The sequence below is a fragment of the Euphorbia lathyris genome, chromosome 3 (assembly GCF_963576675.1).
Source record: "Euphorbia lathyris chromosome 3, ddEupLath1.1, whole genome shotgun sequence".
Classification (NCBI taxonomy): Eukaryota; Viridiplantae; Streptophyta; class Magnoliopsida; order Malpighiales; family Euphorbiaceae; genus Euphorbia; species Euphorbia lathyris.
This window is the reverse complement of record NC_088912.1, coordinates 20,683,552-20,706,934: the sequence shown is the minus strand read 5'-3', so window position 1 is coordinate 20,706,934 and position 23,383 is coordinate 20,683,552.

Below are 23,383 nucleotides of genomic sequence, written 5' to 3'. Positions count from 1 at the left end.
ATCTTCGAGACGAGGCATATTCATATGTCGTGTCGAAGAAGGGGGAAGTGTCCCCATTTACGCTCATAGAACCCGGACCGGAAAGGAAAAAAGGGTATACCGTCGTTTAAGGACCAAGGATGCGATAACGCTTTCTTCAAAGGATGGCTGCTTCCAAGCCCACCTCCTGGTTGTCATCGCTCGATCACTTCCTTTTCCACTAAGTGATTGCTTAGGGACCTTAGCGTACGGATCTTGCCCGGGTCCGAGCTTCCCAAGCTCTATGCTGTTGGGGAACTCTGCAAGGGTCTTACCACCTTCTTTATTTACAATTTTTGAGTCTTTGGAGTACTTTGGGATTATATTCCGCGCCGAGGATTTGTGCTTGTGTCTTTTGATCTGTGCGGTGAATCCTATATTCTTATTACATTGGTTCTTATTAGGTAAAGATTAGGTAAAGAAAAAACTGACTCACCTTGACTTGAATGGAAGGTTCCAGTAATGCCATCCTTGATTTTAGGGAAATCCGTTTAATGCTAATAAGTAGCCGGTATTCGCTGCCATCAAGACAGCCTGGTATTCAATCTACCGGCGCAAGAGGGACTTTTTCTCTAAAGCCTACAAAGCAAAGCAGCAGCGCAGACTAGACTGAGTTCCACTTCCATACTCCAGTTTACAGAGGGCTAATGGCTGGCTTGTTTGTCTAGTCCCACCTCTTCACCCTAAGCTCTTAGTTCCATCCATACACAAGCATCCCCTTCTCTCTAACAACAGCAAGTAGTAAACTACCTGTCCTCTACCAAGCAAGTTCGCACTGAGACTTCGAACACCAACGGAACACTCTCTTACTCCGATCAGACGCTCTTGGCATAGAAGCTGTCTTCATTTCTGCTCTTGGTCTTACCGGTGCTTTAGCCATATCTGTTGTTAGAGTGAAATCATCTGCTGTTCCAGTAACCGGTGAGCCGACTACTATGACTACATGCGCATCTAGTGCAGTGGCTTGGAAGCAAGCTACCTTGACCATCTTCCGAAGTTCTAAATAATCTACTGATCAAAGGCTGTAGGGGCGGACTGCTCTACATTCAGCCACGCCATAGTGACCCCCGTTCTTCTAGTTGCGGGACGAAATCCGGCAGCCAATTGCTGGCTCTGAATAACCAGCCCAAAGAGTTGGCTTTGCTGAATGGCCACTCGATGTTTACAGACCTCTGCTCTGGGCCTGCTTATCGTCTCAAACTTCAAATGCTTCACATGGGGGGATTCTTCCTAGGAGTTTAGAGAGCTCCTAAAGTTTCAAAATCCCATTGTCAATGCCTAGGGATGTGCTAGGCGCCTAGACTAAACCAAACTGTGAGACGATCGATCGCAAGGAAGCAAGTTATGTTGACTGCTTGAACTGCTGTTGTGCAGTTAGCCGATATCGCGACCACTAGATGAAGGTGAAGATCATGATGGTTTACCTGTAACTTCATTCTTTAGATGTGAAGGCGACTTACGACACCTCTGTTAAGGGAAAAACTTTCCTATGTGGATGTTGCACATCAGAAGAATCCGAGCGCTTGCTAGTAGTTTAATTGGCACATTTTAGACATCAGAACAAGAAATCTCGTGATTGATGGTTGGTCTTTCTCTCGATTGTCCAAGTCATTCTTCTTCGCTTGCAGCTGGTTCCAGAAATAAATCCCTTGCTGCCCTCCAACTTGATGATTCTACCCGCTATCCAGACACAGGTGCCTCGGCACACATGACGTCCAATCCGGGTAATCATCTATCTTCTTCTCCTTATGATGAACCGGGATGGCTCGGCAAAGAAGGAGTTCTTGTAAGAGAAAGTGGACTACTAAGCGGAGTCTTTCTTTCTTCTTTTCCACTTGCTTTTGCCGATTGCACTCGGATAGCGGCCTGGGCCGTCCTGGAATGGGAATAAAATGAATTAGATGGACTGGACTTCGATGGGCTTTGTTTGGAAAGCCAGGAAAAGGTGTTCCGGCTGAAAATGGATCTGAATGCTAACCTTCACTCCAATAGAATAGGCCTAGGTAGAAGCCCTCACTCTATCTATTGGAGTGGAGCCTGCAAAATAAAAAATAGGGCCAAGCCATCATTCTTTGGATATACATATATAAATTACTTACTCCTTTTGGCTTTTGGGCGGCCACTATCTTAGACAGTTAGTTTCCCCTAGCTTTCAAGTCAAGGTCCACAACTGATTCAGTTTCTGTTACGACTAATAAGAACTCTCAAAGGACGTTATTCTTATTGCCCCATTTCGTCCCAAAGAGACCTTCCCAACCAGCCATCCCCTAGCTTGAAGGAGGATTGATGAACCACCTGGGGGAACCATTCCTCAAGAAAGACCATCAATGATGACGACTCCCGTCCGAGGCAAGAAAAGAATTGGGCGGAAGGTCCCATCCCTGGATACCAGGTACATGGCAACAAGGAAAGCGGCTAATTGGCTCCACCTCTGAAGGCGCACCATCTTTGGTACCATGATTTTCGTTGTTTAAATACCGCTTAAAGCATTCTATATGAAAAAAAAAGAAGGGGTGACAGCAACGCTTAGCACGCAAGCCTCGCCTCATTAACACTCCCCCTTGCGGGATTGGCTTGGCCTATCGGTTCCTATAGACAATTCCTAATGCCCTTCTTACTAAGAAACTGTTACTACTCCAACTACTACTGAAAGAAGGGTTTAATCGCTAATCTACTTAGCTTGAATACGAACTCGAACAGGGAGACGAGACCTCATGGCGTGAGAAGAAGTTTTTGTCGGAAGAACCGCTAGGAGTACCTCCGCTCCCGAATCAATCCATTTCAATCAATCAAGCGAGAAAATTGGTCAATTCTTCGCTCGGTATGCTTTCTTCCTACCTGCTAGAGACGGCTCAAAGAACAAAACAAGACGGAGGAACGGAATGAGAAAAGAAAGCACCAAACTTCCTTCACGGAGAATAAGCTACTACTACAGGCACTGTTAGCTACTAGACTACTTTACGACTTTCAGATAGCAATTCGATTCTATCTATCTCCGGAACTTTTTTCTACTGTGGGAACAGCCTACCTAGTATAGTACTACTTTCCGCCGATCCGCCTTACTGCTAATTTCACTTTCTTAATCAGACTTCCTTGAGACCGAAGGGAGGAGGCGGAATCTTTAACTGTAAGACTTTTTCTCTTTTTCCTCGCTAAGCATTTTCCGATCCGTGAAATGAGGAATAGTAGGGACCGAGGAAGGGTGACACCCAATCCCAAGGGAATCTGTTGGCTTTCCCAATTCATTCGTGAATAAGAATGAAAGGGCTAGAAGCTTTTGCTTCTAGCTGCTTCGCCTGCTTCTTATTATGATGGCGTGGCGAAAATGAACTGAACGAAAGAAAAGCGAGATGAACGTGCTATTTTCAAATCGATTGATAGAAGCCTGCTGATCTGTTCTGATAGATCAAAAGAGTAGGCATGGATAGAGAGGGAATCTATCAATAATAAGGGGAAATCCCCTATTTCTATCTATTGATGAGACAACTATCTTTTTTTGATACATCAGAAAGAAATCGATATGTATCTGATGGAGTCTACACATCGTACGTAGAGCGCCTAAGCGCTTTTTGGGCCAGCTCAGTTCTCTTATCCATCGGTCATCAACACCATGATGGCAGAAATGCGAAATCTTAACCTACGGACCTTTAACACTGTTCAACAGATGGACCAACGGTTCACTAACTTTGAGCAGAATATGGACCGAAGGCTTTCGGGTCTTGAATACGTAGCGGCAGACTACTGCGAACGCTACAACATGCCTTGGCCATACCCTCCGGCCGATCAGTAAGTTGTCTTCTCCACCCTAACTCTTTACACTTGCTCTTTATGATTTATGATGCAATGTTGGAACTTATTGCATATTTTTAGTGTGAGGAGGAGGGGTAGACAAACTTACAAAAATTGTATAATTTTTTAAAATTTTTGTTGCGTCGTGTCTAGTTTAGTTTTGCGTTTTTCGGGTTTTATTTATGTTTTGCATGTTTAGGACCTAAAACCGTGAACCTCCTTCGAATCTAAACTTCGTTATTTGTCCTTGAGGGCTGAGAACCGAATCTAAGATTGCATGACAACTAGTTTAGGTGTAGGACACAATCCTTGTATCTGTAAAAGCTTGAGCTAAAGTTTGCATTTAGACCCTACTTTTGAAGAAATGTCAAAATCATTACTTAGGTAGATAACTTAAGAATTGAAGGCATGTGATGTTAAACTTGAGTTTGGGGAGAACTAATAAACACAAAATTGAAACCCAAAGAATTGTGAGTTGAATTTGAGCCTAAGAGCGAACATCAAAAAGCTCTTTTTCTTGACATTTTTGTGTGAATGCTTTGACTTGTGGAAGATTACAGATTTTGCACCTAATACTGTGTTGAACCTACATGCAATGATTTGAGATGATAAACGATGAAATCAGCCTCATTAGAATTAACCCTTTTCTTTACCTTATTTTCTCTTTTTCATCCACTCTAGGAAGCCCCTTTGAGCCTATATTTTTGTAGTTTATAGATTTTTCTTTCGTTCTAACCTATTTTTGCAAACCATCACTTGGTTTGCTACTTAACCCAAAGTTTTTGCAAAGCTCACATCGAGCCTTTGTCGTTCTAGCGCTTTATCTTTGTTTATGGCATCATAGTAGCAAGCCAAAAGGCTAAAAAGTGAATGGGCATCACTATCCCAAAAGAAAAAAAAGGAAAAAAGAAAAAAAAGAAAAAGAGAAAAACAGAAAAAGAAAAGAAAAGAAAAGAGACGAACAAAAAGGGGAGAACTTCATTCCCCAGTTCTTAAAATCAAAACGTCTCAAGAAAACGTCCTAAAAAGAGAATAATGAATGAATAAAAAGCTCAGTCACTTCATATTTGCTAAAGCCATTTGAACTTTGTTTTTTTTCTAGCGCTAGAACTATTAACCCTTGTTGTACCTTTAACCCTCTAACCACATTACAACCCCAATTCGAGGCTGTTTTTGATATCATCGGAGTCATATAGCATAGTAGAGGAACTCGGATGAACGTGCAAAATCAACGTAATCCTAATCAAGAACATAAGCCGAGAGTAAACACTTGAGCCACCAAAAATTGTGTGAAATGAGTGAACTACCTATGGTGAGGTGTTTTACTTGGCGATCCCCTCAAGCTCGTTTAATTGAACATGTGTCCTTTTGCTTAAAACATATGACCTATGATAATTGAAATGCGGCTTTTGGATATCGTGTCTCTACTTTGTATTTCCGAATGCATGTGATTACAGATGCTCGAAATTATGTCAAACACCTAGTCAAACCGGGAGGTTTTCTAGCTTGTTTATGATTACAGGTTTAGTTTTTTTAGTTTACTTGGGGACAAGTAAAGTTTTAAGTGCGAGGAGGTTTGATAGGGGTTAAAAACTCCTATCTTTGGGTACGGTTTTAGGACGGGTTTTAGCGTTATTCAGTTAATAAGCGAGCAATTCTCGCATTTAAACGCTTTTATGTGAGTTAGTTAGAAATTGGAAATGTTTTATTTACTTTTCGTTGTTTAAGCTCGTTTTGTGATCAATTTAGGCAAATACGGCCAAAATGGCATGCGTATAATAATTCTGTTATCTTTTGAAGCTAATTGATCCGTCAAAAGTCGCGCCAAACGAAGCGTTTGCTCAAAATAAGCGATTGGCGGGTCAATTTAGCCTTTGGACTAATGTTATCTGGAGTTTTTATGCATGCGCAGGGATAAATTCGGGCGAAAAGCACGTTGTTGGCGTTCGGCAACCGAGTGGAGGCGTATCGGGCAAGACGGCTCGACGAACTGGCCTATTTTAGGCCAGCTTGATGAACAGGCCCTTAGGGGCCTGCTCGGGCGAGCTGACGTGGCCAGCTTGCGGCGAGCTGGCCTTCATAGGCCAGGTCACCGAGCAGGCCCCTGGAGGTCTGCTCACCGAGCAGGCAATGCCTGCTCGCCGAGCAGGCCGGCAGAGGGCTGCTCGCCGAGCAGGCAATGCCTACTCGCGACGAGCAACGCCTGCTCGCGACGAGCAACGCCTGCTCGCCCTGCTCGGCGAGTAGGCCTGCGGGAATTGGTCAAAAAGACCAATTCCGCCCCCACGACGCCACGATGGACCCCACGACTTCCTACCTGCATAAGGACACGAAATAGGTCAAGAAAAGGGGCCGAGCCGCGTCTATAAATAGGATTTTTCTAATGTAAATTAGACATCTTTTATCTTTGTAATTTTCTTAGCTTTTCATCTTGAGAAATCCTCTCCACCTCCTCCATATCCTTCAAACCTCCATTGAAGACACCTCCGAAGCTCCGTTCACCGAGGATTGCTCAAGCTCCATCCTTAAGTCCTAGGAAGATGCCTGCATTGGTAGATAGGTTCCCTGAAAGGGATTTTTCTTCTTTTATATTCTGTCTAGCCTCTGATACATGTTATGAACCCTAGGCTCATTGTAACTTCGTGACAATACTTTCATCTTTGATATATATTATAGTTCTTGTTCATTCAATTGTTTTAATGCTTTAATCTTTGTCTTACGCTTTGTCTAATTGGTTTAACTCATTCGATAATCCCAAAATCAAGTTGGCACATATTGCGATCTGAATCTGACCTAGTCAGTGCCTATAGGATTGACGACCCTATAGAAGATTAAACCCAAATTGCTGAGCCTTAGAGCTAGTTTCGGCCTTACAAGGGAATCACGAACTAGGGACTTTAGGAGGATAGGTCGGGTTAATCGCCTCGGACACAAGTGACTTAGGTTTTAATTCAATTGCTTAAACAATCTATCTTCATTATCATCGTATCCCTTCATGTTCCTTCGGATAATTGCATTGGTAAAAGATCACTTAGGAGTAGTTTAACTTAATTAGGGGTAGAGTAACTTAATTAGGCGTAGAATAACTTAGTTAGAATCAGATAACTTAGCTAGGAGTAGTATAATTCAACCTAGGAGTAGATTAACTTAAGAAAAACCAACTCAAAACCCCCTAAGCCTAGATAACACCTGAAACCAAGTAACCCGATACTTGCAGAAATAAATCCTGTGGACGATACCTGGACTTTTCCAGAAATTTATTACTTGATAACGACGGGGTACACTTATCCCTAAGATCGGCCTCGCTCCACAACCGCGTGAGGCCGCGTCAGAGAGCGTACAGTGTTCTGATAAGGTGAACTTCCTCAAACATCACATTTGTGGGTTGAGGGTTGCTTTTAACTTTGAGGAGAGAATGCGTTTGGGGGTTCGAAGGGAGGTCATTGTTGGCTGGAAACCTCCGAACTCAGGTTGGGTGAAGTTCAATAGCGATGGAGCTAGTAAAGGCAATCCGGGACCAGCTGCTGCTGGGGACGTCCTCTATTTAGAGATTGGTGGCTGGATCTATGGCTTCGCGGCAAATCTAGGGGTCTGTTCAGCCTTCCTTGCAGAATTATGGGGCCTATATTTTGGTATCCGCATTGCTTGGGGTTGGGATGTAGAAAAGTGGTCTTTGAGATGGATTCCTTGGTAGCGGTTCAGATGATCCAGGAAAGCACAGAAAACAAGCACCGCTATTATTGGATCATTAATGAATGTCGAAGGCTGCTTTCGCAGGATTGGGAGTACAAACTTGTCCATGTTCTCAGGGAAAGAAACAAAGCTGCGAACTGGATGGCAAACTACGCGGGACGACTGTCTTTGGGTATTCACGAGTGTGATACGCCGCCTGCAGGCATCCAGGACATTTTATTTTCGGATTATTGTGGTTCTGGTCATTTGTTTTCTTTGTTTCCCGAGGGTAACCCCCTCCATTTTACCAAAAAAAAAGATACCCATTTACGGCTTATTCATTAGGAGTAAGTCTTGAATAGTTCCAGATTTGGAATTGTTCTTAAATTGTTCTATCTCACTTAGAATGTGAATGCATGTATTATCTTTTGGTTCTAATCAAGGTCACGACTCGTCATTGCCAAAATGTTATATGAATACATATGTAGATACACGATAAGCTGTCTATATTGTGTACTGGGAGAACTATAGGGAACTGCTGCCAGATTTTCATGAGAATGTGTTAGGTTGGAGTGATAAGGAGTACCCTAGCTATTGAAGAATGTGTTGCATTTACACAATATATTGTCTGACAACGTGTTGCGGCTTGAGATATTTAATTACGTGATATCTTGCATTAATCAGTATGGATCACAGTTGGATGTATGCTAGTCGAACTTCTAATGCGTTCCTACGACAATTTGATAAGGTTATTACAGCTGTGGTTGAATACCAATCAAAAGGTGGTTCAATTAGTTGTCCTTGCCATGACTTTAATAACATGTGGTGTCCACGTGACATATGCCTAATTCACCAGTTTAGAAAAAACTATACAAAGTGGACATGGTATAGTTGTTGAATGTATAGTTTGATATACATGAATAATATGGAGATAGAGAGAGATAAGTAATAGGCACAATATTGATTTGAATCACCTTAATGATTGTGGCTCAGAGGCCTTGTATTTATAGTGAGCCAATTGTAGTTTGTATAGGAATACAATACACAAGTATAATAGTATTGAAACTCTACCTAGCTAGGGATATAGACAAATTGAAACTCTAACTAGATAGGAATCTATTTACAGAGATAATAGGAACATTATCTTTAACACCCCCCTCAAGCCGATGGCGGGCACAAACAAAGAGGCGAGAGCGTAGCATCATGGAGCGAGTAGGAGCTAGCGTCTTGGTGACTATGTCTGTAACCTGATCATCGGTTGGAATAAATCGAACGCTGGGAAATCCATTTTGAACTTATTCTCGGACAAAGTGATAATCTAGCTCAATATGCTTCGTACGGGCATGAAAAACTGGATTTGAAGTGAGATAAATTGCTGCAACATTGTCACACCATAACTGAACCAGGGTGGTGATAGGGGTATTTTACCCCTATCTTTTAGCGTGATTTACAGGTTGATTTTGGATAAAATAAATAAGTTTAATTACGAAAATAAAGTGTTTCGATAAAATAAAGAAATAAAAATAAATCTCATACTTTCAGTTAATTTTCCATGCTTTTGATTAGTTTAGGAAATAAAAACGTCAAGCTAACTCGGCTCGCAAGATTTGTATTTCAGGTACGAACAAGGAGCAAAAATCTACTCATTTACACGGGGCGTATAATCCTTTACGCGGGGCGTGAAACATGTGTCAGCAATAATTGCCTTATCCGCAGGAGCCATGTGGAATTGCCTCAACATACGCGGGGCGTATGCCACTCTACGCAGGGCGTATGACACATGTCGGCAATAATTGGCCTAATCCTGAAAGTCAGACTGCACTGTCTCCCTGAGTCAACTCTTAGTACGTGGGGCGTATAACCATACACGCGAGGCGTACCAGGCATTTCCTCAATGATAAAAACTCAGAGACTCTTTTACGCGGGGTGTACTTCAGCTACGCACGACGTAAAAGCTCCAATTCAAGCAATAAAACTTCAGAGACTCAAACACGCGGGGCGTACAATCCTTTACGTAGGGCGTGCTTGAGACAACAAGACAACGAATTGGTCCACATGTAGGAGATTTCTGACGGAATGGGCATTTACGCGGGGCGTAGACCACTTCACGCGGGGCGTATCATGGGATTTCTGCACCAAATAATGTTGCTTCATACTTGTACTTTGTGAAATTACAAACTTGCCCTTGCTTGATGTCTATAAATAGGAAGCTCTTGAACTTCATTAGATACCAACCAAGAAATAATTACACACTAGAGAGCATACTATACTTGTTTTGTTACTTGTTGTAGTGTAGATTCAGTTTTTGTAGCTAAACTCTCCACCTCGAGAGCTTGTTCGGTTGTTCCGGCATTTCATCGAAGTTTCGCTCCCGCATTCGTCACCAAGCTCGAGAGTTCCACCTCCACGACCTAGGAGACGGCTTTGAGTCCGGTTAGCTAGTTTCAAGGGCGGATTCTCCCCTTTTACGTGCTAATTAGCTTGTACTCTTCCTATGTACTAGGCTTGGTTGTATTCCATTTATATACATTTCATATTTATAATTTCATGACTTATAATCTCTATTTCCCTTTACGTGTTAGTGTTTGCTACTTGTTTTGATATTGATAATTGACTATTGTGTAGGAGAACGCGATTTCCGATGCCATTCGGGCTATCTTTAGGGAGTTATATAGGTGTTGCCCTACCGGAAGTGACAAACCGGAAACCGTAGGAATTGACAACCCACGGAACTTACGGGCCCTAGTTTCTAATTCCCCCACTTTAGACACGCCTTGACTAGGAATCACGTAGTCTAAGTGCTTCACGGGCCGGTCTTACTATACTTAGTCGTCTTTGCAAGAGTAATTTACTATCCGTATACATTTAGAGTCATTATTTATCGTGGTTATAACTTATCGATACTCATCCCACTTCATAGGGTTTTAGCTACACAAATTTGAGTCGCCAATAGTTAGGATAGTGTGTAGTTGTATCTTACTTCACCCAAAGTAATCGCCGCTTAAATAACATACGAAACCGAGTCGTCTAATACTTGTAATTATAAATCCCGTGGATTTGATACCCGGTCTTAACCGGATTATTACTTGATATGACGGGGTACACTTGCCCCTAAGTAGTCGTAGCGTCTAGTAGAGTTAAGAGTAATTTATAAAGATCACATCCATAGATATAGAGTCCGCACTCATAACATATATATTTCGTCATTAGAAAACTCTACCTAGATCTTACGCGCTATCAAGTTTTTGGCGCCGTTGCCGGGGATTTGTAATCTCCTACAATATTAGACAAAAGCGTTTCATTGTTAGTTTAAGCATTCTTTTTGTATAAATTGTTTATATATACTCGGACTAACATTATTCTTTCTTGTCGATAACCTTTTATACTTCTTTTTACTTTAAGCACACCCGATCGAAAAGTGATTCTCTTATTCCTATTGATCTTGAAATTGAACGTACTCTTTGTAGGATTCGAAAAGAGAAGATGGCAAACCCCAACGCCGAGGTCAACCAACCCAACGGAAACCCAAGGCCGTAAGTGAACAACATCCGCGTGGGCAATGATACGCGTTCGATAATGGAGATCCTTGCTCCGTATCGTCCCCAAAATCGTAATGGCATTGTCGCCCCCACGATCCCGGCCAATACATACGAGATCAAGACCGAAATGATCCAATTGATACAACAATGTGATCAATTCAGAGGGGAACTCCATGAGAACCCCAACAAACATTTGGATAAATTTCTTATGTGTGCCGATACCTCTCGGCAAAATGGTGTTCCCGTTGAGGCTGTGAGACTGAAATTGTTTCCTTTTTCATTGACAGGACAGGCGTTGGAATGGCTACACTCATTGGAGGCGGGATCCATCACGTCATGGGAAGAGCTCGAAAAGGAGTTCCTTTCCTACTATTTTCCGCCGTCCAAAACAGTCAAGTTACGGACCGATATTACATCCTTCAGGCAGTTGGAATGCGAGGCCCTTCACGCAGCTTGGGCTAGGTTCCGGAAGTTGCTCCGAAACTGCCCCCACCATGACATCCCAAAGCACGACTTGGTAAGCACTTTTTACCACGGGTTAACTCCCACTAACCGTGTGATTGTTGATTCCGCTGCAGGTGGGGATCTATTTCGGAAGTCAGCTAGTGAGGCCTACGAGCTCATTCATGAGCTCGCAAGGAAAAGTGTGCAATGGCAAGAGGATCGGCTTGCCGGCCCGTCGCGACACCAGACGTTCGCTGTGGAGAAAGAGGCTCCAAAAAGCTCCATAGCGGAAATGAACAAGAAACTTGACTCGTTGATCGCCCAACTGAGCCTCAATAAAGGTGTGCAGGTCCTGATGTGCACTCACTGTGGTGGAGACCATGATGCATTTAATTGCCAAACCGGTAGCCCCTTCGCCGGCGATGCCGAAAACGTAAGTTATATAGGAGGCAACCAAAGGTATAATTCCCATCCGAACTCCTACTCTCACCACAATAATAATAATAATAACGGCGGATGGAGGCCTCGGTACCTACACCCGAACTTATCATATAGCAATAATATTAACGTGTTGAGGCCCCCATCCAGCTTTGAGCAAGAATTTCAGGAAAACGGGCTCGGGCAATCACAAGCCACGCCCGGTAATCGGAACGCTCCACCTTCCAACAATGTACACGACCAATCAGTCACGTCCTTGTTGAAGGACATATTAACCCGTCTTTCCGATAGCGAAGTGTTTTGCAAGGATCTTAGCCGCCAGGTGGCCCACCTAAACCGTCAACAACAAGAAAGGCCACTAGGAACCCTCCCGGCGAACACTGAACAAAACCCACGAGGTAAGAATCGGGAATCCGGACAGGTGATAACGCTCCTCAACAATAAGAGTTCGGACCCGTCAAGTTCCAACTCGGACATCTTGCCCTAAGCCGCGGCATGAGAAAGTCAAGCTACTTCGACTATAAACGTAGCATCGGTTTGAATTACTCGAACCTTTTTGTTTATATGTATTATAAATTTTTGTTCTTTTCTCTTCTCTTTAATTTTTCCTTTTTGAGTTATTGTTTTACATTTTATTTTCGCTTGTGTTTTAATTTTTTCTTTCATTTTTATTTTTAGCTTAGTTTCTATTAATTTTATAAAACCAAAAGAAAAACAAATCCATTTTAATCCGAAAATTCTAGGATACGCGGGACGTACAACCCCATGCGCCCCGCGTAGTTCTGTGTCTGCCCAATTTTACTCAATAAAAGACACACTACGCAGAGCGTATCTCCTACCACGCCCCGCATACCCGTCAGTGGGTAAACCCCTTTCAATAAATGCCACGTAGAGGACACGCGGGGCGTACCCTAGGGTACGCCGCACGTATGCTCGGGGAGTTGTGAATCACAACTCCCCATGGCAACTCCCTCTCTCTCAAACTTCCCATCACTCCTCTTCCCTATATACCTTTTCCACTTACACACTCCACCTCCTCTTCCATCCAATCAACATCCATCCTTTCAAATTCAAAATTTTAAACTTCCCTCCACAATAAATTTTGCATTAACTACCCCTTAATGACAAATTAATAACACATAAAAATTAAAAAGAGTCATAAATAAAACATAAAAATCATTAAATCAATTAAAAACTCATAAATCCAAAAGTAAAAAAAAATCAGAAAATTGCCAAAAACCACAAAAATCCTTCATCTTCCATCTTCCACGCGGGGCGTAACTCCATTTACGCCCCGCGCCCTCACCCTTTTGTCATCAAAAAGGGGGAAGGAGGTACGATACGCGAGGCGTGCCCTCTTTCACACCCCGCGTATCGTACCATTCTTGCGCAGAATAACATCAGGGGGAGGGATACGCGTGGCGTGGCCCCTTCACGCCCCGCGTACCCCTCTGGGAATCCGAGCTTTGCTTGGATTCCCCACTTCTCCCCTATATATATCTCCCCTTCTCTCCCTTTCCTTCCTCACAACTATCTCAACTTTTTCCCAACCTTCTTCATCCCTTCTTACTTCCTCCTCATATAATCATGACCCGAAGCAAACGAGCTGCCGTTAACACCCCCCTAGACCAACAAATGCAAGCTCGTCGAGCTCGCACCACACGCTCCTCCCGCTCCGCCCAAAATCAACAACCACCACCACCCGATCGGGAGGCAACACCCCCACTTACACGATAATACCAGGCTCCTTTTCACCTTCTCACCGAGGAGGAGGCCACCCGGTACGAAGACCTTTGTGCCGCCACCGTCATGGAGCTTCCCTATATCCCACGCAGCGTGCTCGATCAACACGATCTTGACACGCCTTTTGAAGCTCGTCTCCGTTCCCTCGGGTGGTACGACATCTATAGTACAGAATACCACGTGTACCCCTCCTTGGTCCTTGAGTTCTACACCACCCTCACCTCCAACGGGGTGCCCGGAGCCGCACTTTTCAACTTCCGTCTCCAAAACCGGACCTTCACAATTGACACCAAATGGCTTCGCAACAACTTCACTCATCAAGCGGAGCCTAGCGTCGCCCATTGGCCCGACGGTGTCTCCGCTCCCGAATTTTGGACCTCCATTATCGGGTCCGATGACTATCACGTATCCAACCTCCACCCGGCTTGTATTCGTGACCCTATTCTCCAGCTCGTTCACCGCTTCATCTCCTTTTATTTCACGGGGAAATCCGAGTCCACTAAGGTCAACAAACATGAACTGTTGGCCCTCTACTGTTGTGCCAACGGGCTCACATACGACCTCGCCTACCATGTGGCCATCCACCTCCGCACCACACCCATCCAGAAACGGGCCAAGCTCGGGTTCGGCCACCTCGTCACCATCTTCGCCCTCTCCACTCTCGGTTCCGACGCCATTGAGCGCCTCCCGTGCCTTGTGCCTAGGCCGTTGGACAAAAACGCTTTTAAATCCTTAAAGCGTCCAACTTCCGGCCCGGGCGAGACTTCGGGGGCGGCTCACTCCAACGAGGAAGGGGACTCAGATTCAAGCATGGGTCTCAACTTTAGCCCCCCTCCTCTCCACGACTTCAATGCTCTTTATGCTCATTTGGATATCTTGGAGGATAACCAACGTCGTGATCGGGCCCATTTCGACTCCCGCTTCGATGCCCTCGAGGCTCAAAGGCTAGCGGATAGGGCTAGCTTTGACACCTTCACCAACGCCTTCTACACCCACTTCAACATCCGTGACAATCCGTTATTTGTCATCAAAAAAATAAAAGCGTCGAAACATAAAGGAATGATTCAATTAAGAGATTTTAGTCTTGATCTTAAAGTTAGGGAATTTGTGCAAAACTTAGGATTAGTACTAAACTAAGACATTGAGTCTTAACCCAAATGTTATCTCCATAATAAACTTTAAAAAGGCAATAAAAACGGGATAGTTGAGAATTTAGCGAAAACTTGATAGTACACAATTTAAACCCGAATCTTTGTGAGGTATTCTTGAGCCTAAAAGAGTTCGTACGAGAACTCTTATTCTTTCACAATTTTTTGAGAGCTTTGACTTCACTCGACTCATAGAATTTGCATCTAATACCGGGTTAAGTACACTTATTTGTGGTAAAAAGGCAATAGATGATAAACCGAACCCACTTAGGCTAATTTTTCTTAATTTATTTTTCTCGTTTTCATTGAACATTAGGAAACCCCTTCGAGCCTATTAACCAACTTTTTTGTTAATACCCTCTTAACATTTAACCCTTTTTCCTCTTGTTCAATTACCGACATAATCAAGTTGCACCCGAATTACCCAAAATAAGTCACGGCCTTAGCAAATGAGCACCATAAGTTCTCAAAATATTGTTTTTGTGCCTCTATCAAAACAAAGGATACAATAAAAATAAAAAGACATTCTCAAGCTCCACCCGAGCAATTTTGAAGTATATCTTGTAAAATTCGCTAAGACCGAAGCAAAATACGGTGCGATCATAAGTCGGTATTTCGGAACTTGAGTTTCTTTAAACTAACCACTAAAGAAGCCACCCACATTACAACCCCCCTCCGGGTTCATTTTTAATATTGCTTAACCATATTTTAGGAGGAAAAACCCAGATGAAAATGCAAATTCAACATTATCTCGAGTAAGTGCAAAGGAGAGTGCTCAAACACCGACCCACCTAAAATTGAGCGTAAGAGCGAAATCCCTTGGTGAGGTACTATCGGGTTCTCAAAAGATAATCAACCCCCGTTAATATTGCCTATTAATTCTTAATCATGGAGGTTTCAAACAAGTTCCGTACTCGATTGTTTGCGTAGGTACTTACCGAAACCTTTGCGCAAAACCATAACTTTGAAATCACGCACTTGGCTAAACCAACCTTCGGTTTGTTTCTTAATTTTCTCAATCCCTTGTCTTTCGATTTCTTTTACTTGAGGACAAGTAAAACTTTAAAGTCCGAGGAGGTTTGATATGGGTATTTTACCCCTATCTTTTAACGTGATTTACGGGTTGATTTTGGATAAAATAAATAAGTTTAATTACGAAAATAAAGTGTTTCGATAAAATAAAGAAATAAAAATAAATCTCGTACTTTCAGTTAATTTTCCATGCTTTTGATTAGTTTAGGTAATAAAAACGTCAAGCTAACTCGGCTCGCAAGATTTGTATTTCAGGTACGAACAAGGAGCAAAAATCTACTCATTTACGCGGGGCGTGAAACATGTGTCAGCAATAATTGCCTTATCCGCAGGAGCAATGTGGAATTGATTCAACATACGCGGGGCGTATGCCACTCTACGCGGGGCATATGACACATGTCGGCAATAATTGGCCTAATCCTGAAAGTCAGACTGCACTGTCTCCCTGAGTCAACTCTTAGTACGCGGGGCGTATAACCATACACGCGAGGCGTACCAGGCATTTCCTCAATGATAAAAGCTCAGAGACTCTTTTATGCGGGGCGTACTTCAGCTACGCACGGCGTAAAAGCACCAATTCAAGCAATAAAACTTCAGAGACTCAAACACGCGGGGCGTACAATCCTTTACGCAGGGCGTGCTTGAGACAACAAGACAACGAATTGGTCCACATGCAGGAGATTTCTGACGGAATGGGCATTTACGCGGGGCGTAGACCACTTCACGCGGGGCGTATCATGGGATTTCTGCACCAAATAATGTTGGTCCATACTTGTACTTTGTGAAATTACAAACTTGCCCTTGCTTGATGTCTATAAATAGGAAGCTCTTGAACTTCATTAGATACCAACCAAGAAATAATTACACACTAGAGAGCATACTATACTTGTTTTGTTACTTGTTGTAGTGTAGATTCAGTTTTTGTAGCTAAACTCTCCACCTCGAGAGCTTGTTCGGTTGTTCCGGCATTCCATCGAAGTTCTGCTCCCCCATTCGTCACCAAGCTCGAGAGTTCCACCTCCACGACCTAGGAGACGGCTTTGAGTCCGGTTAGCTAGTTTCAAGGGCGGATTCTCCCCTTTTACGTGCTAATTAGCTTGTACTCTTCCTATGTACTAGGCTTGGTTGTATTCCATTTATATACATTTCATATTTATAATTTCATGATTTATAATCTCTATTTCCCGTTACGTGTTAGTGTTTGCTACTTGTTTTGATATTGATAATTGACTATTGTGTAGGAGAACGTGATTTCCGACGCCAATCGGGCTATCTTTAGGGAGTTATATAGGTGTTGCCCTACCGGAAGTGACAAACCGGAAACCGTAGGAATTGACAAGCCACGGAACTTACGGGCCCTAGTTTCTAATTCCCCCGCTTTAGACACGCCTTGACTAGGAATCACGTAGTCTAAGTGCTTCACGGGTCGGTCTTACTATACTTAGTCGTCTTTGCAAGAGTAATTTACTATCCGTATACATTTAGAGTCATTATTTATCGTGGTTATAACTTATCGATACTCATCCCACTTCATAGGGTTTTAGCTACACAAATTTGAGTCGCCAATAGTTAGGATAGTGTGTAGTTGTATCTTACTTCACCCAAAGTAATCGCCGCTTAAATAACATACGAAACCGAGTCGTCTAATACTTGTAATTATAAATCCCATGGATTCGATACCCGGTCTTAACCGGATTATTACTTGATACGACGGGGTACACTTGCCCCTAAGTAGTCGCAGCGTCTAGTAGAGTTAAAAGTAATTTATAAAGATCACATCCATAGATATAGAGTCCGCACTCATAACATATATATTTCGTCATTAGAAAACTCTACCTAGATCTTACGCGCTATCAGGTGGGTAAAGGAAAGCCCAGATCCGAGAGAAGTGATTTGAACCATAGGAGTTCTACTTGTATTCACTTTCGGTGGAGGATCTGGCTATTGTTGGTTGCTTGCGGGTCTGCCACGATACAATGCTGGATCCAAGATAGACACAGAAAGCACCCGTGGATCTTCTATCATCAGGACACCCTCCCCAATCAATATCTGAGTAAAAATGAATGTGATCTAGTGGTTTGATGGACATGACTATCCCAAAGTCTGATGTGCTTTGAATGTAGCGTAGGACCCTCTTGACTCCTTTCCAGTGTTCATCAGCTGGACAGTGCAGGAACTGACATAATTTTTTAACTGCGAATGCGATAGAGGACAGGAGCCCATCCGGCCGGCTGGACGGCGCAGGTACGATAAAAGGCAGGAGCCCGTCCGACTGGTTGGACAGTGCGGGGTTCGAACCATTATTGGTTGAGTATTTGGAAAACGGGAATTGGGTTTCATCGAATACCACATGTCGGGAAACAATGATGCGATTTTTGGAGGGGTCGAAACATTTGTATCCCCTGTGATTGGACGGGTAACCAAGGAAAACGCACGGGTAGGAGCGTGCTTCTAACTTATGACGTGATGGAGAGGGAATTAGAGGGAAACAAAGACACCCGAAGATACATAAGTGGGAATAAGAGGGGTCCCGTTGGTATAGAATTTTGGTAGGGGAGTGATATCCTAAGACTTTGTGAGAATAGATGCTAAGTAGGTAAGTGGCGATTTCTAAACCGTGTTGCCACAAATTAAATGGGACAGATGCATGATTCATAACTGTGCGAATGACATTGTTAATGGTTCGAAGTGTACGTTCTGATTTTCCATTTTGAGGTGAATTATATGGGCAAGAAAATCGAAATTGAATACCATTGTTATGACAAAATTGACGGAAGGAGTTATTGTTAAATTTGGCCCCATTGTCACACTGAAAAACTTTAATGTCACGTTCAAATTGAGTGCGGACAAAGGAACGAAAATGAAGAAATACAGAGAACACTTATGATTTTTGAGCTAGTGGAAAAGTCCATAGAAAATTTGTATAATTATCGAGAAAAATCACATAATAACGATGACCGCTAGAACTTAAGATAGGAGACATCCAGATATCACTATGAATTAAATCAAAAGGCATGCAAGCAGAATTATAAAAGGACTGAAAAGGTAATTTTGCTTGTTTTCCATTAACACAAGAGGAGCAAACAGAAACATCCTTAATCCTATTAGATGAAATCAAGTTTTTATTCATCAAAGTCTGCAAAATCGGTGGTCCAGGGTGTCCTAAACGACTGTGCCAGACATCGGAAGACAAAGCAGTAAATGCAGAATGAAATTTTGGTGAGACGGAAGAGGCAGACATGACTGGGTAGAGATCGCCCGTACTATTACATCTCATGATAGGTGTCCCCGTCTGTAAATCCTTCACAGAGAAACCCAATGGATCAAATTCAATAGAAACTTGGTTATCAACAGTAAATTGACGGACGAAAATAAGATTTTTAATGATTTGGGGAGCATGCAAAACATTGTTCAACCTTAGAGGCTTAGTTTTAGTAGTGAGGGTTGCATTACCGGAATCACAAATAGGAACACAATGACCATTACCAACAATAATTTTACCATTGAGGCTCGAATGAAAATAAGGAGTGAGCGTACCTTGGTGAGCCGTCATGTGAGATGTAGCTCCTGTGTCCATATGCCATTGATCAGGAGGTGGTGTGATGGACATGGTGTGCATGGCAGCGGCAATGTCTGTTGGTGCATACTGTTGATTGGCGACAGTAAGATGTGCTTGAGGCATGGGAGGTCGCGGTCCAAGGATCCCTTGCTGTGAAGGATGGCCGGAGGGTGGTTGAGGAGCCTAGGAGCCTGTGGGATAAGGGCAGGGCGGCGTGGCCCAGGGCTGCTGCTACAGCCATGGTGAATAAGGAGTCTAGGAAGGACTGGACGGGTAGCGATACCCCGAGCCGGAGTGGCGCGGGGGGTATCACCCACCGTTTCTACCGCAACCTGATCTCCCATGGTGGCGGTTTCCGCGATAGGTCTGGGCAGGGCGGTAGTGCGGCAGCCGTGTGGGTGAATAGGACGATGGTTGTTGTGAGGGCCCAGATGTCGCGGTAGTGAGAGCGATGGTGTCTGTGTTTGTGGTGGATTTCCTGGCTCGGGCTGTTTCTTCGAGGATAAGCATGGAGCGAGCCTTGGGAAAGGTTGGAAGGGGATCTCCGTGGCGGATTTGTGTTCCGACAGTATCATAGGCTTTAGTCAATCCAGAGATAAGCTGTAAAACCATCTGATCATTGGTAACAGGACAGTCGACATTTGACAACTGATCAGAAACAGACTTGAGGTGCTGGCAGTAGGAGGAGATGTCAGAGAAATCATCCAGCTTGATTTTAGAGAACTCATGTTGAAGGAAAAGAGCACGAGAGTGCTTGTTGTCGGAGAAGATATCCTGTAGATGGGTCCAGGCTTTGGCTGCGGTAGAATCTGGTTCGATTATAGTGTGAAGGAGATCAAGAGAAATAGTGATGTATATCCATTGGAGAACAACAATATCGATACGAGACCATAATGCCAGGTTTGTGTCGAGCTGTGAATCAGCGGAAGTGGAGGGGATTATGTGATCAAGGACTTGGAAGGCTGTGGTGTGAAGCTTGAAGAGGGCGGCCCAGGTGGGATATAGTCCTTTTTCATTGTCAAGTGTTATTTTAATGAAGGTCGATATGTTTGAGACCGTAAGAGAAGGATGGTTTGTGTTTGATTTTTTGGGATTTTGGGTGTTGGTGTGTGAATGGCCGGTTGGTGGTGTTTCGGTGTTGGAATGGCCGGATTTCGGTGTCTCGGTGTTAGAGGTGTTTGTCATCACTGCGGCGAGGAGATAGAAATAGCAGCGACGGTCGTAGGTTTGGAGGTGGTCGACGGCGGAGGCCGACTTAGGGTATTAGGGTTGCGGGTTTGGAAGAGGGAGAGAGGGAGAAAAAGATAGGTTAGGATTTGGCCTCTGATACCATGTAACAATTTGAATTGTTCAGTGATTGTTATTGATGTGTAAATCCAATATATACATAGTATAATTTACATAACAATCAATGATTGAACCTATATTCTAGGTCAAATAATAGGGATCTCAACTATACTGATAAATACAGAGAAATAATATACGGAATAAATATTGTATTCTAATATTTATATGTCATGTTAATTAATAAATGTAATAAAATTACAACTATTAATTGCAAACACAACTTAAACTTTCAACATTTTACATGTGACTTGTAACTACATTGTGCGAACCAAACATGATATACTTGTTAGATTTGATTAAACCAAAAAACAAAATAAATACAGATATGTGTATGAACAATAAAACTTGAAATTAAAAGACAAAGTTAGACAAATGTGAGGTCGATATTAGTAGTCTCCTTAAACTGTCGTATATAATATTGACGATGGTCTCCCAGCATACAACATATTATGCTACCAAATTCTTACCATGTGTAAATTTGTTACCTTCGAAGTAGGAAAATAAGAACAATGTAACATACATAGGGAAGAAACTTTTCAGAGAATACTTTTTCAAAATCTATAAAACTTTACAGTTACATCCCATATAAATAGAACTCAAATGGATATTTCTGTTCACGAATGAACACGATTAATGAACGAACAATATACGTTATTTTTTCTTTCATATGACACAAGATATATGATAAACATTTATTTTCGTGTCGTTTGAATGTTTTTCACGACACTATATTAAATTTATGTCATCTGAAAGCTTAAGTGCAAACAATATCAAATCACATGTGGCATTACGATGACACGCGTCTATCATCCCAAAAAAATACGATTTGAATCGAAAAGGTACTTAATCATCACGGAGCAAAAAGTTCCCAGAATTTTAACGCGCTCAATCTTTTAGACCAGCTATAAAAGCCAAAATAAAAACCTAATTTCTCCGTTTCTCTTCAACCATTGGTCTTGTGGCCTCCATCGCTGCCACCAGTAAGCTAATGATTTCTCCCATTTCAAAGCCCTCCCAAACTCTAGGTCTTTCCGGTTCTTCAAACTCTTGCGAAATGAACCTATATTTCTGCCCATGTAATCTACGAGCCGCTTTCTTTAGAGTCTGGTTAGAGAAGAGAATGCTAATTCCTATATTTTGAATTTGTAAATTATGGAGAAAGTGTTATTTGGTTTCAACTTTCAAACATGTTTTATTTGGGTTGATTGTTTAAGCATATTGAGCTTTTAGCTACATTTTTGTATTATTATTTCAGCAAAAACGAATACTTTACTTTGCTTACATTTGACACTATTGCTCTGTTGTATCAACAATATGAAGGAAAATGTGATTGTTTATTAACCTTCAATGTTGTAATGAATTCGGAGACTCAAGTGGAAATTGCTAACTATGGAGAAACATGTTATTTGATTTCTGTCGTGTTTTGAATCGTTTTAGTAAATGTCCTTATGAGATTAACTTGGAGATTGGGAAGTTTGAATGAAGTATAAAAGAGCTATGCTTGGGTTATCATGAAGTTGTAAACAAATGGGTCTCGCCAACATATACATGCTTTCTGAGCATGTCATTTTACAGAGTTTGCCAACATATACATGCTTTCTGAGCATGTCATTTTACTGTTTCATTACTCTTGATCTGAACCAGGAAGTTTGTTATGAAGAATTTAGGGAAAATTACAAAACTAGGTCAAATGGGAGGCCCATTTACATATTTAACCCATTTACTCAACCTATTACATATCTAGACTCATTTTGTGTGACTTTCCCGTAATATCCCTACCCTTCCCACTTCCCCTCACTCTATCGGTTTCTCTCCCCTGTTCTCCTTGGTGCGCGAAAACGGTTTGGCTCCTCCATTAATGATTTGAAAACTTTTGATCTTCCTATTTGCCTTTAAATTGCATGAAATCTGCACCATGTTTCCAAATCACAATGAAGTTCTCTTTTCATCTCTTGATTCTGCAACTTCCTCACTCTAGAAAACGAAGCCATGGTTCTTCATCTTCCTGTTCGTTAATTGGTTTCTTTCTTCTTGTTACCATTCCAGAAATGGTTATTCTACGTTATTTCCGTCGTTCTTCCCAGTTTATCATACTGTTAGGAGCGAAAAATGTAAGTATCTCCTGTTTTTCCTGCGTTTTCCATGAATTCACTTCGCGTAGTCGATGAATTCGCGGAGATCTGCGAAGAGAACGAGCCTGAAACTTGATGATCTACTTCGCGAATCGATGAATTCGACGTTCTGCGAAGAGAAAGAGTCTGAAACGTATGGATCTACCTCGCGAATCTATTAGTTCGCGAAGTCTGCGAATAGATCCTTACGTTTCAGACCTCGCAGACTTCGCGAAAGCATCGATATGCGACGTAGATAGTCACATTTCAGAACTCGCAGACTTCGCGAAAGAATCGTTATGCGAAGTAAAATCACCTCTTCCCATGCACATTTACATTCGCATGCTTCGCTAATTTTCATTTCGCGAATCCAAAATCGTCCTTTTTCATAACTAACACGGTTAATTTTTTCTGTAGATGGTTGAATACGTAACATCCCTTTCTGGAAGGCGACGTACTGGGCTGCAGGGAAGATGATTTTCCTTCCTGTATAGGGATGAACTTCCCCAAGATTGACACATTCACTCCTGAAATGATTCGTTA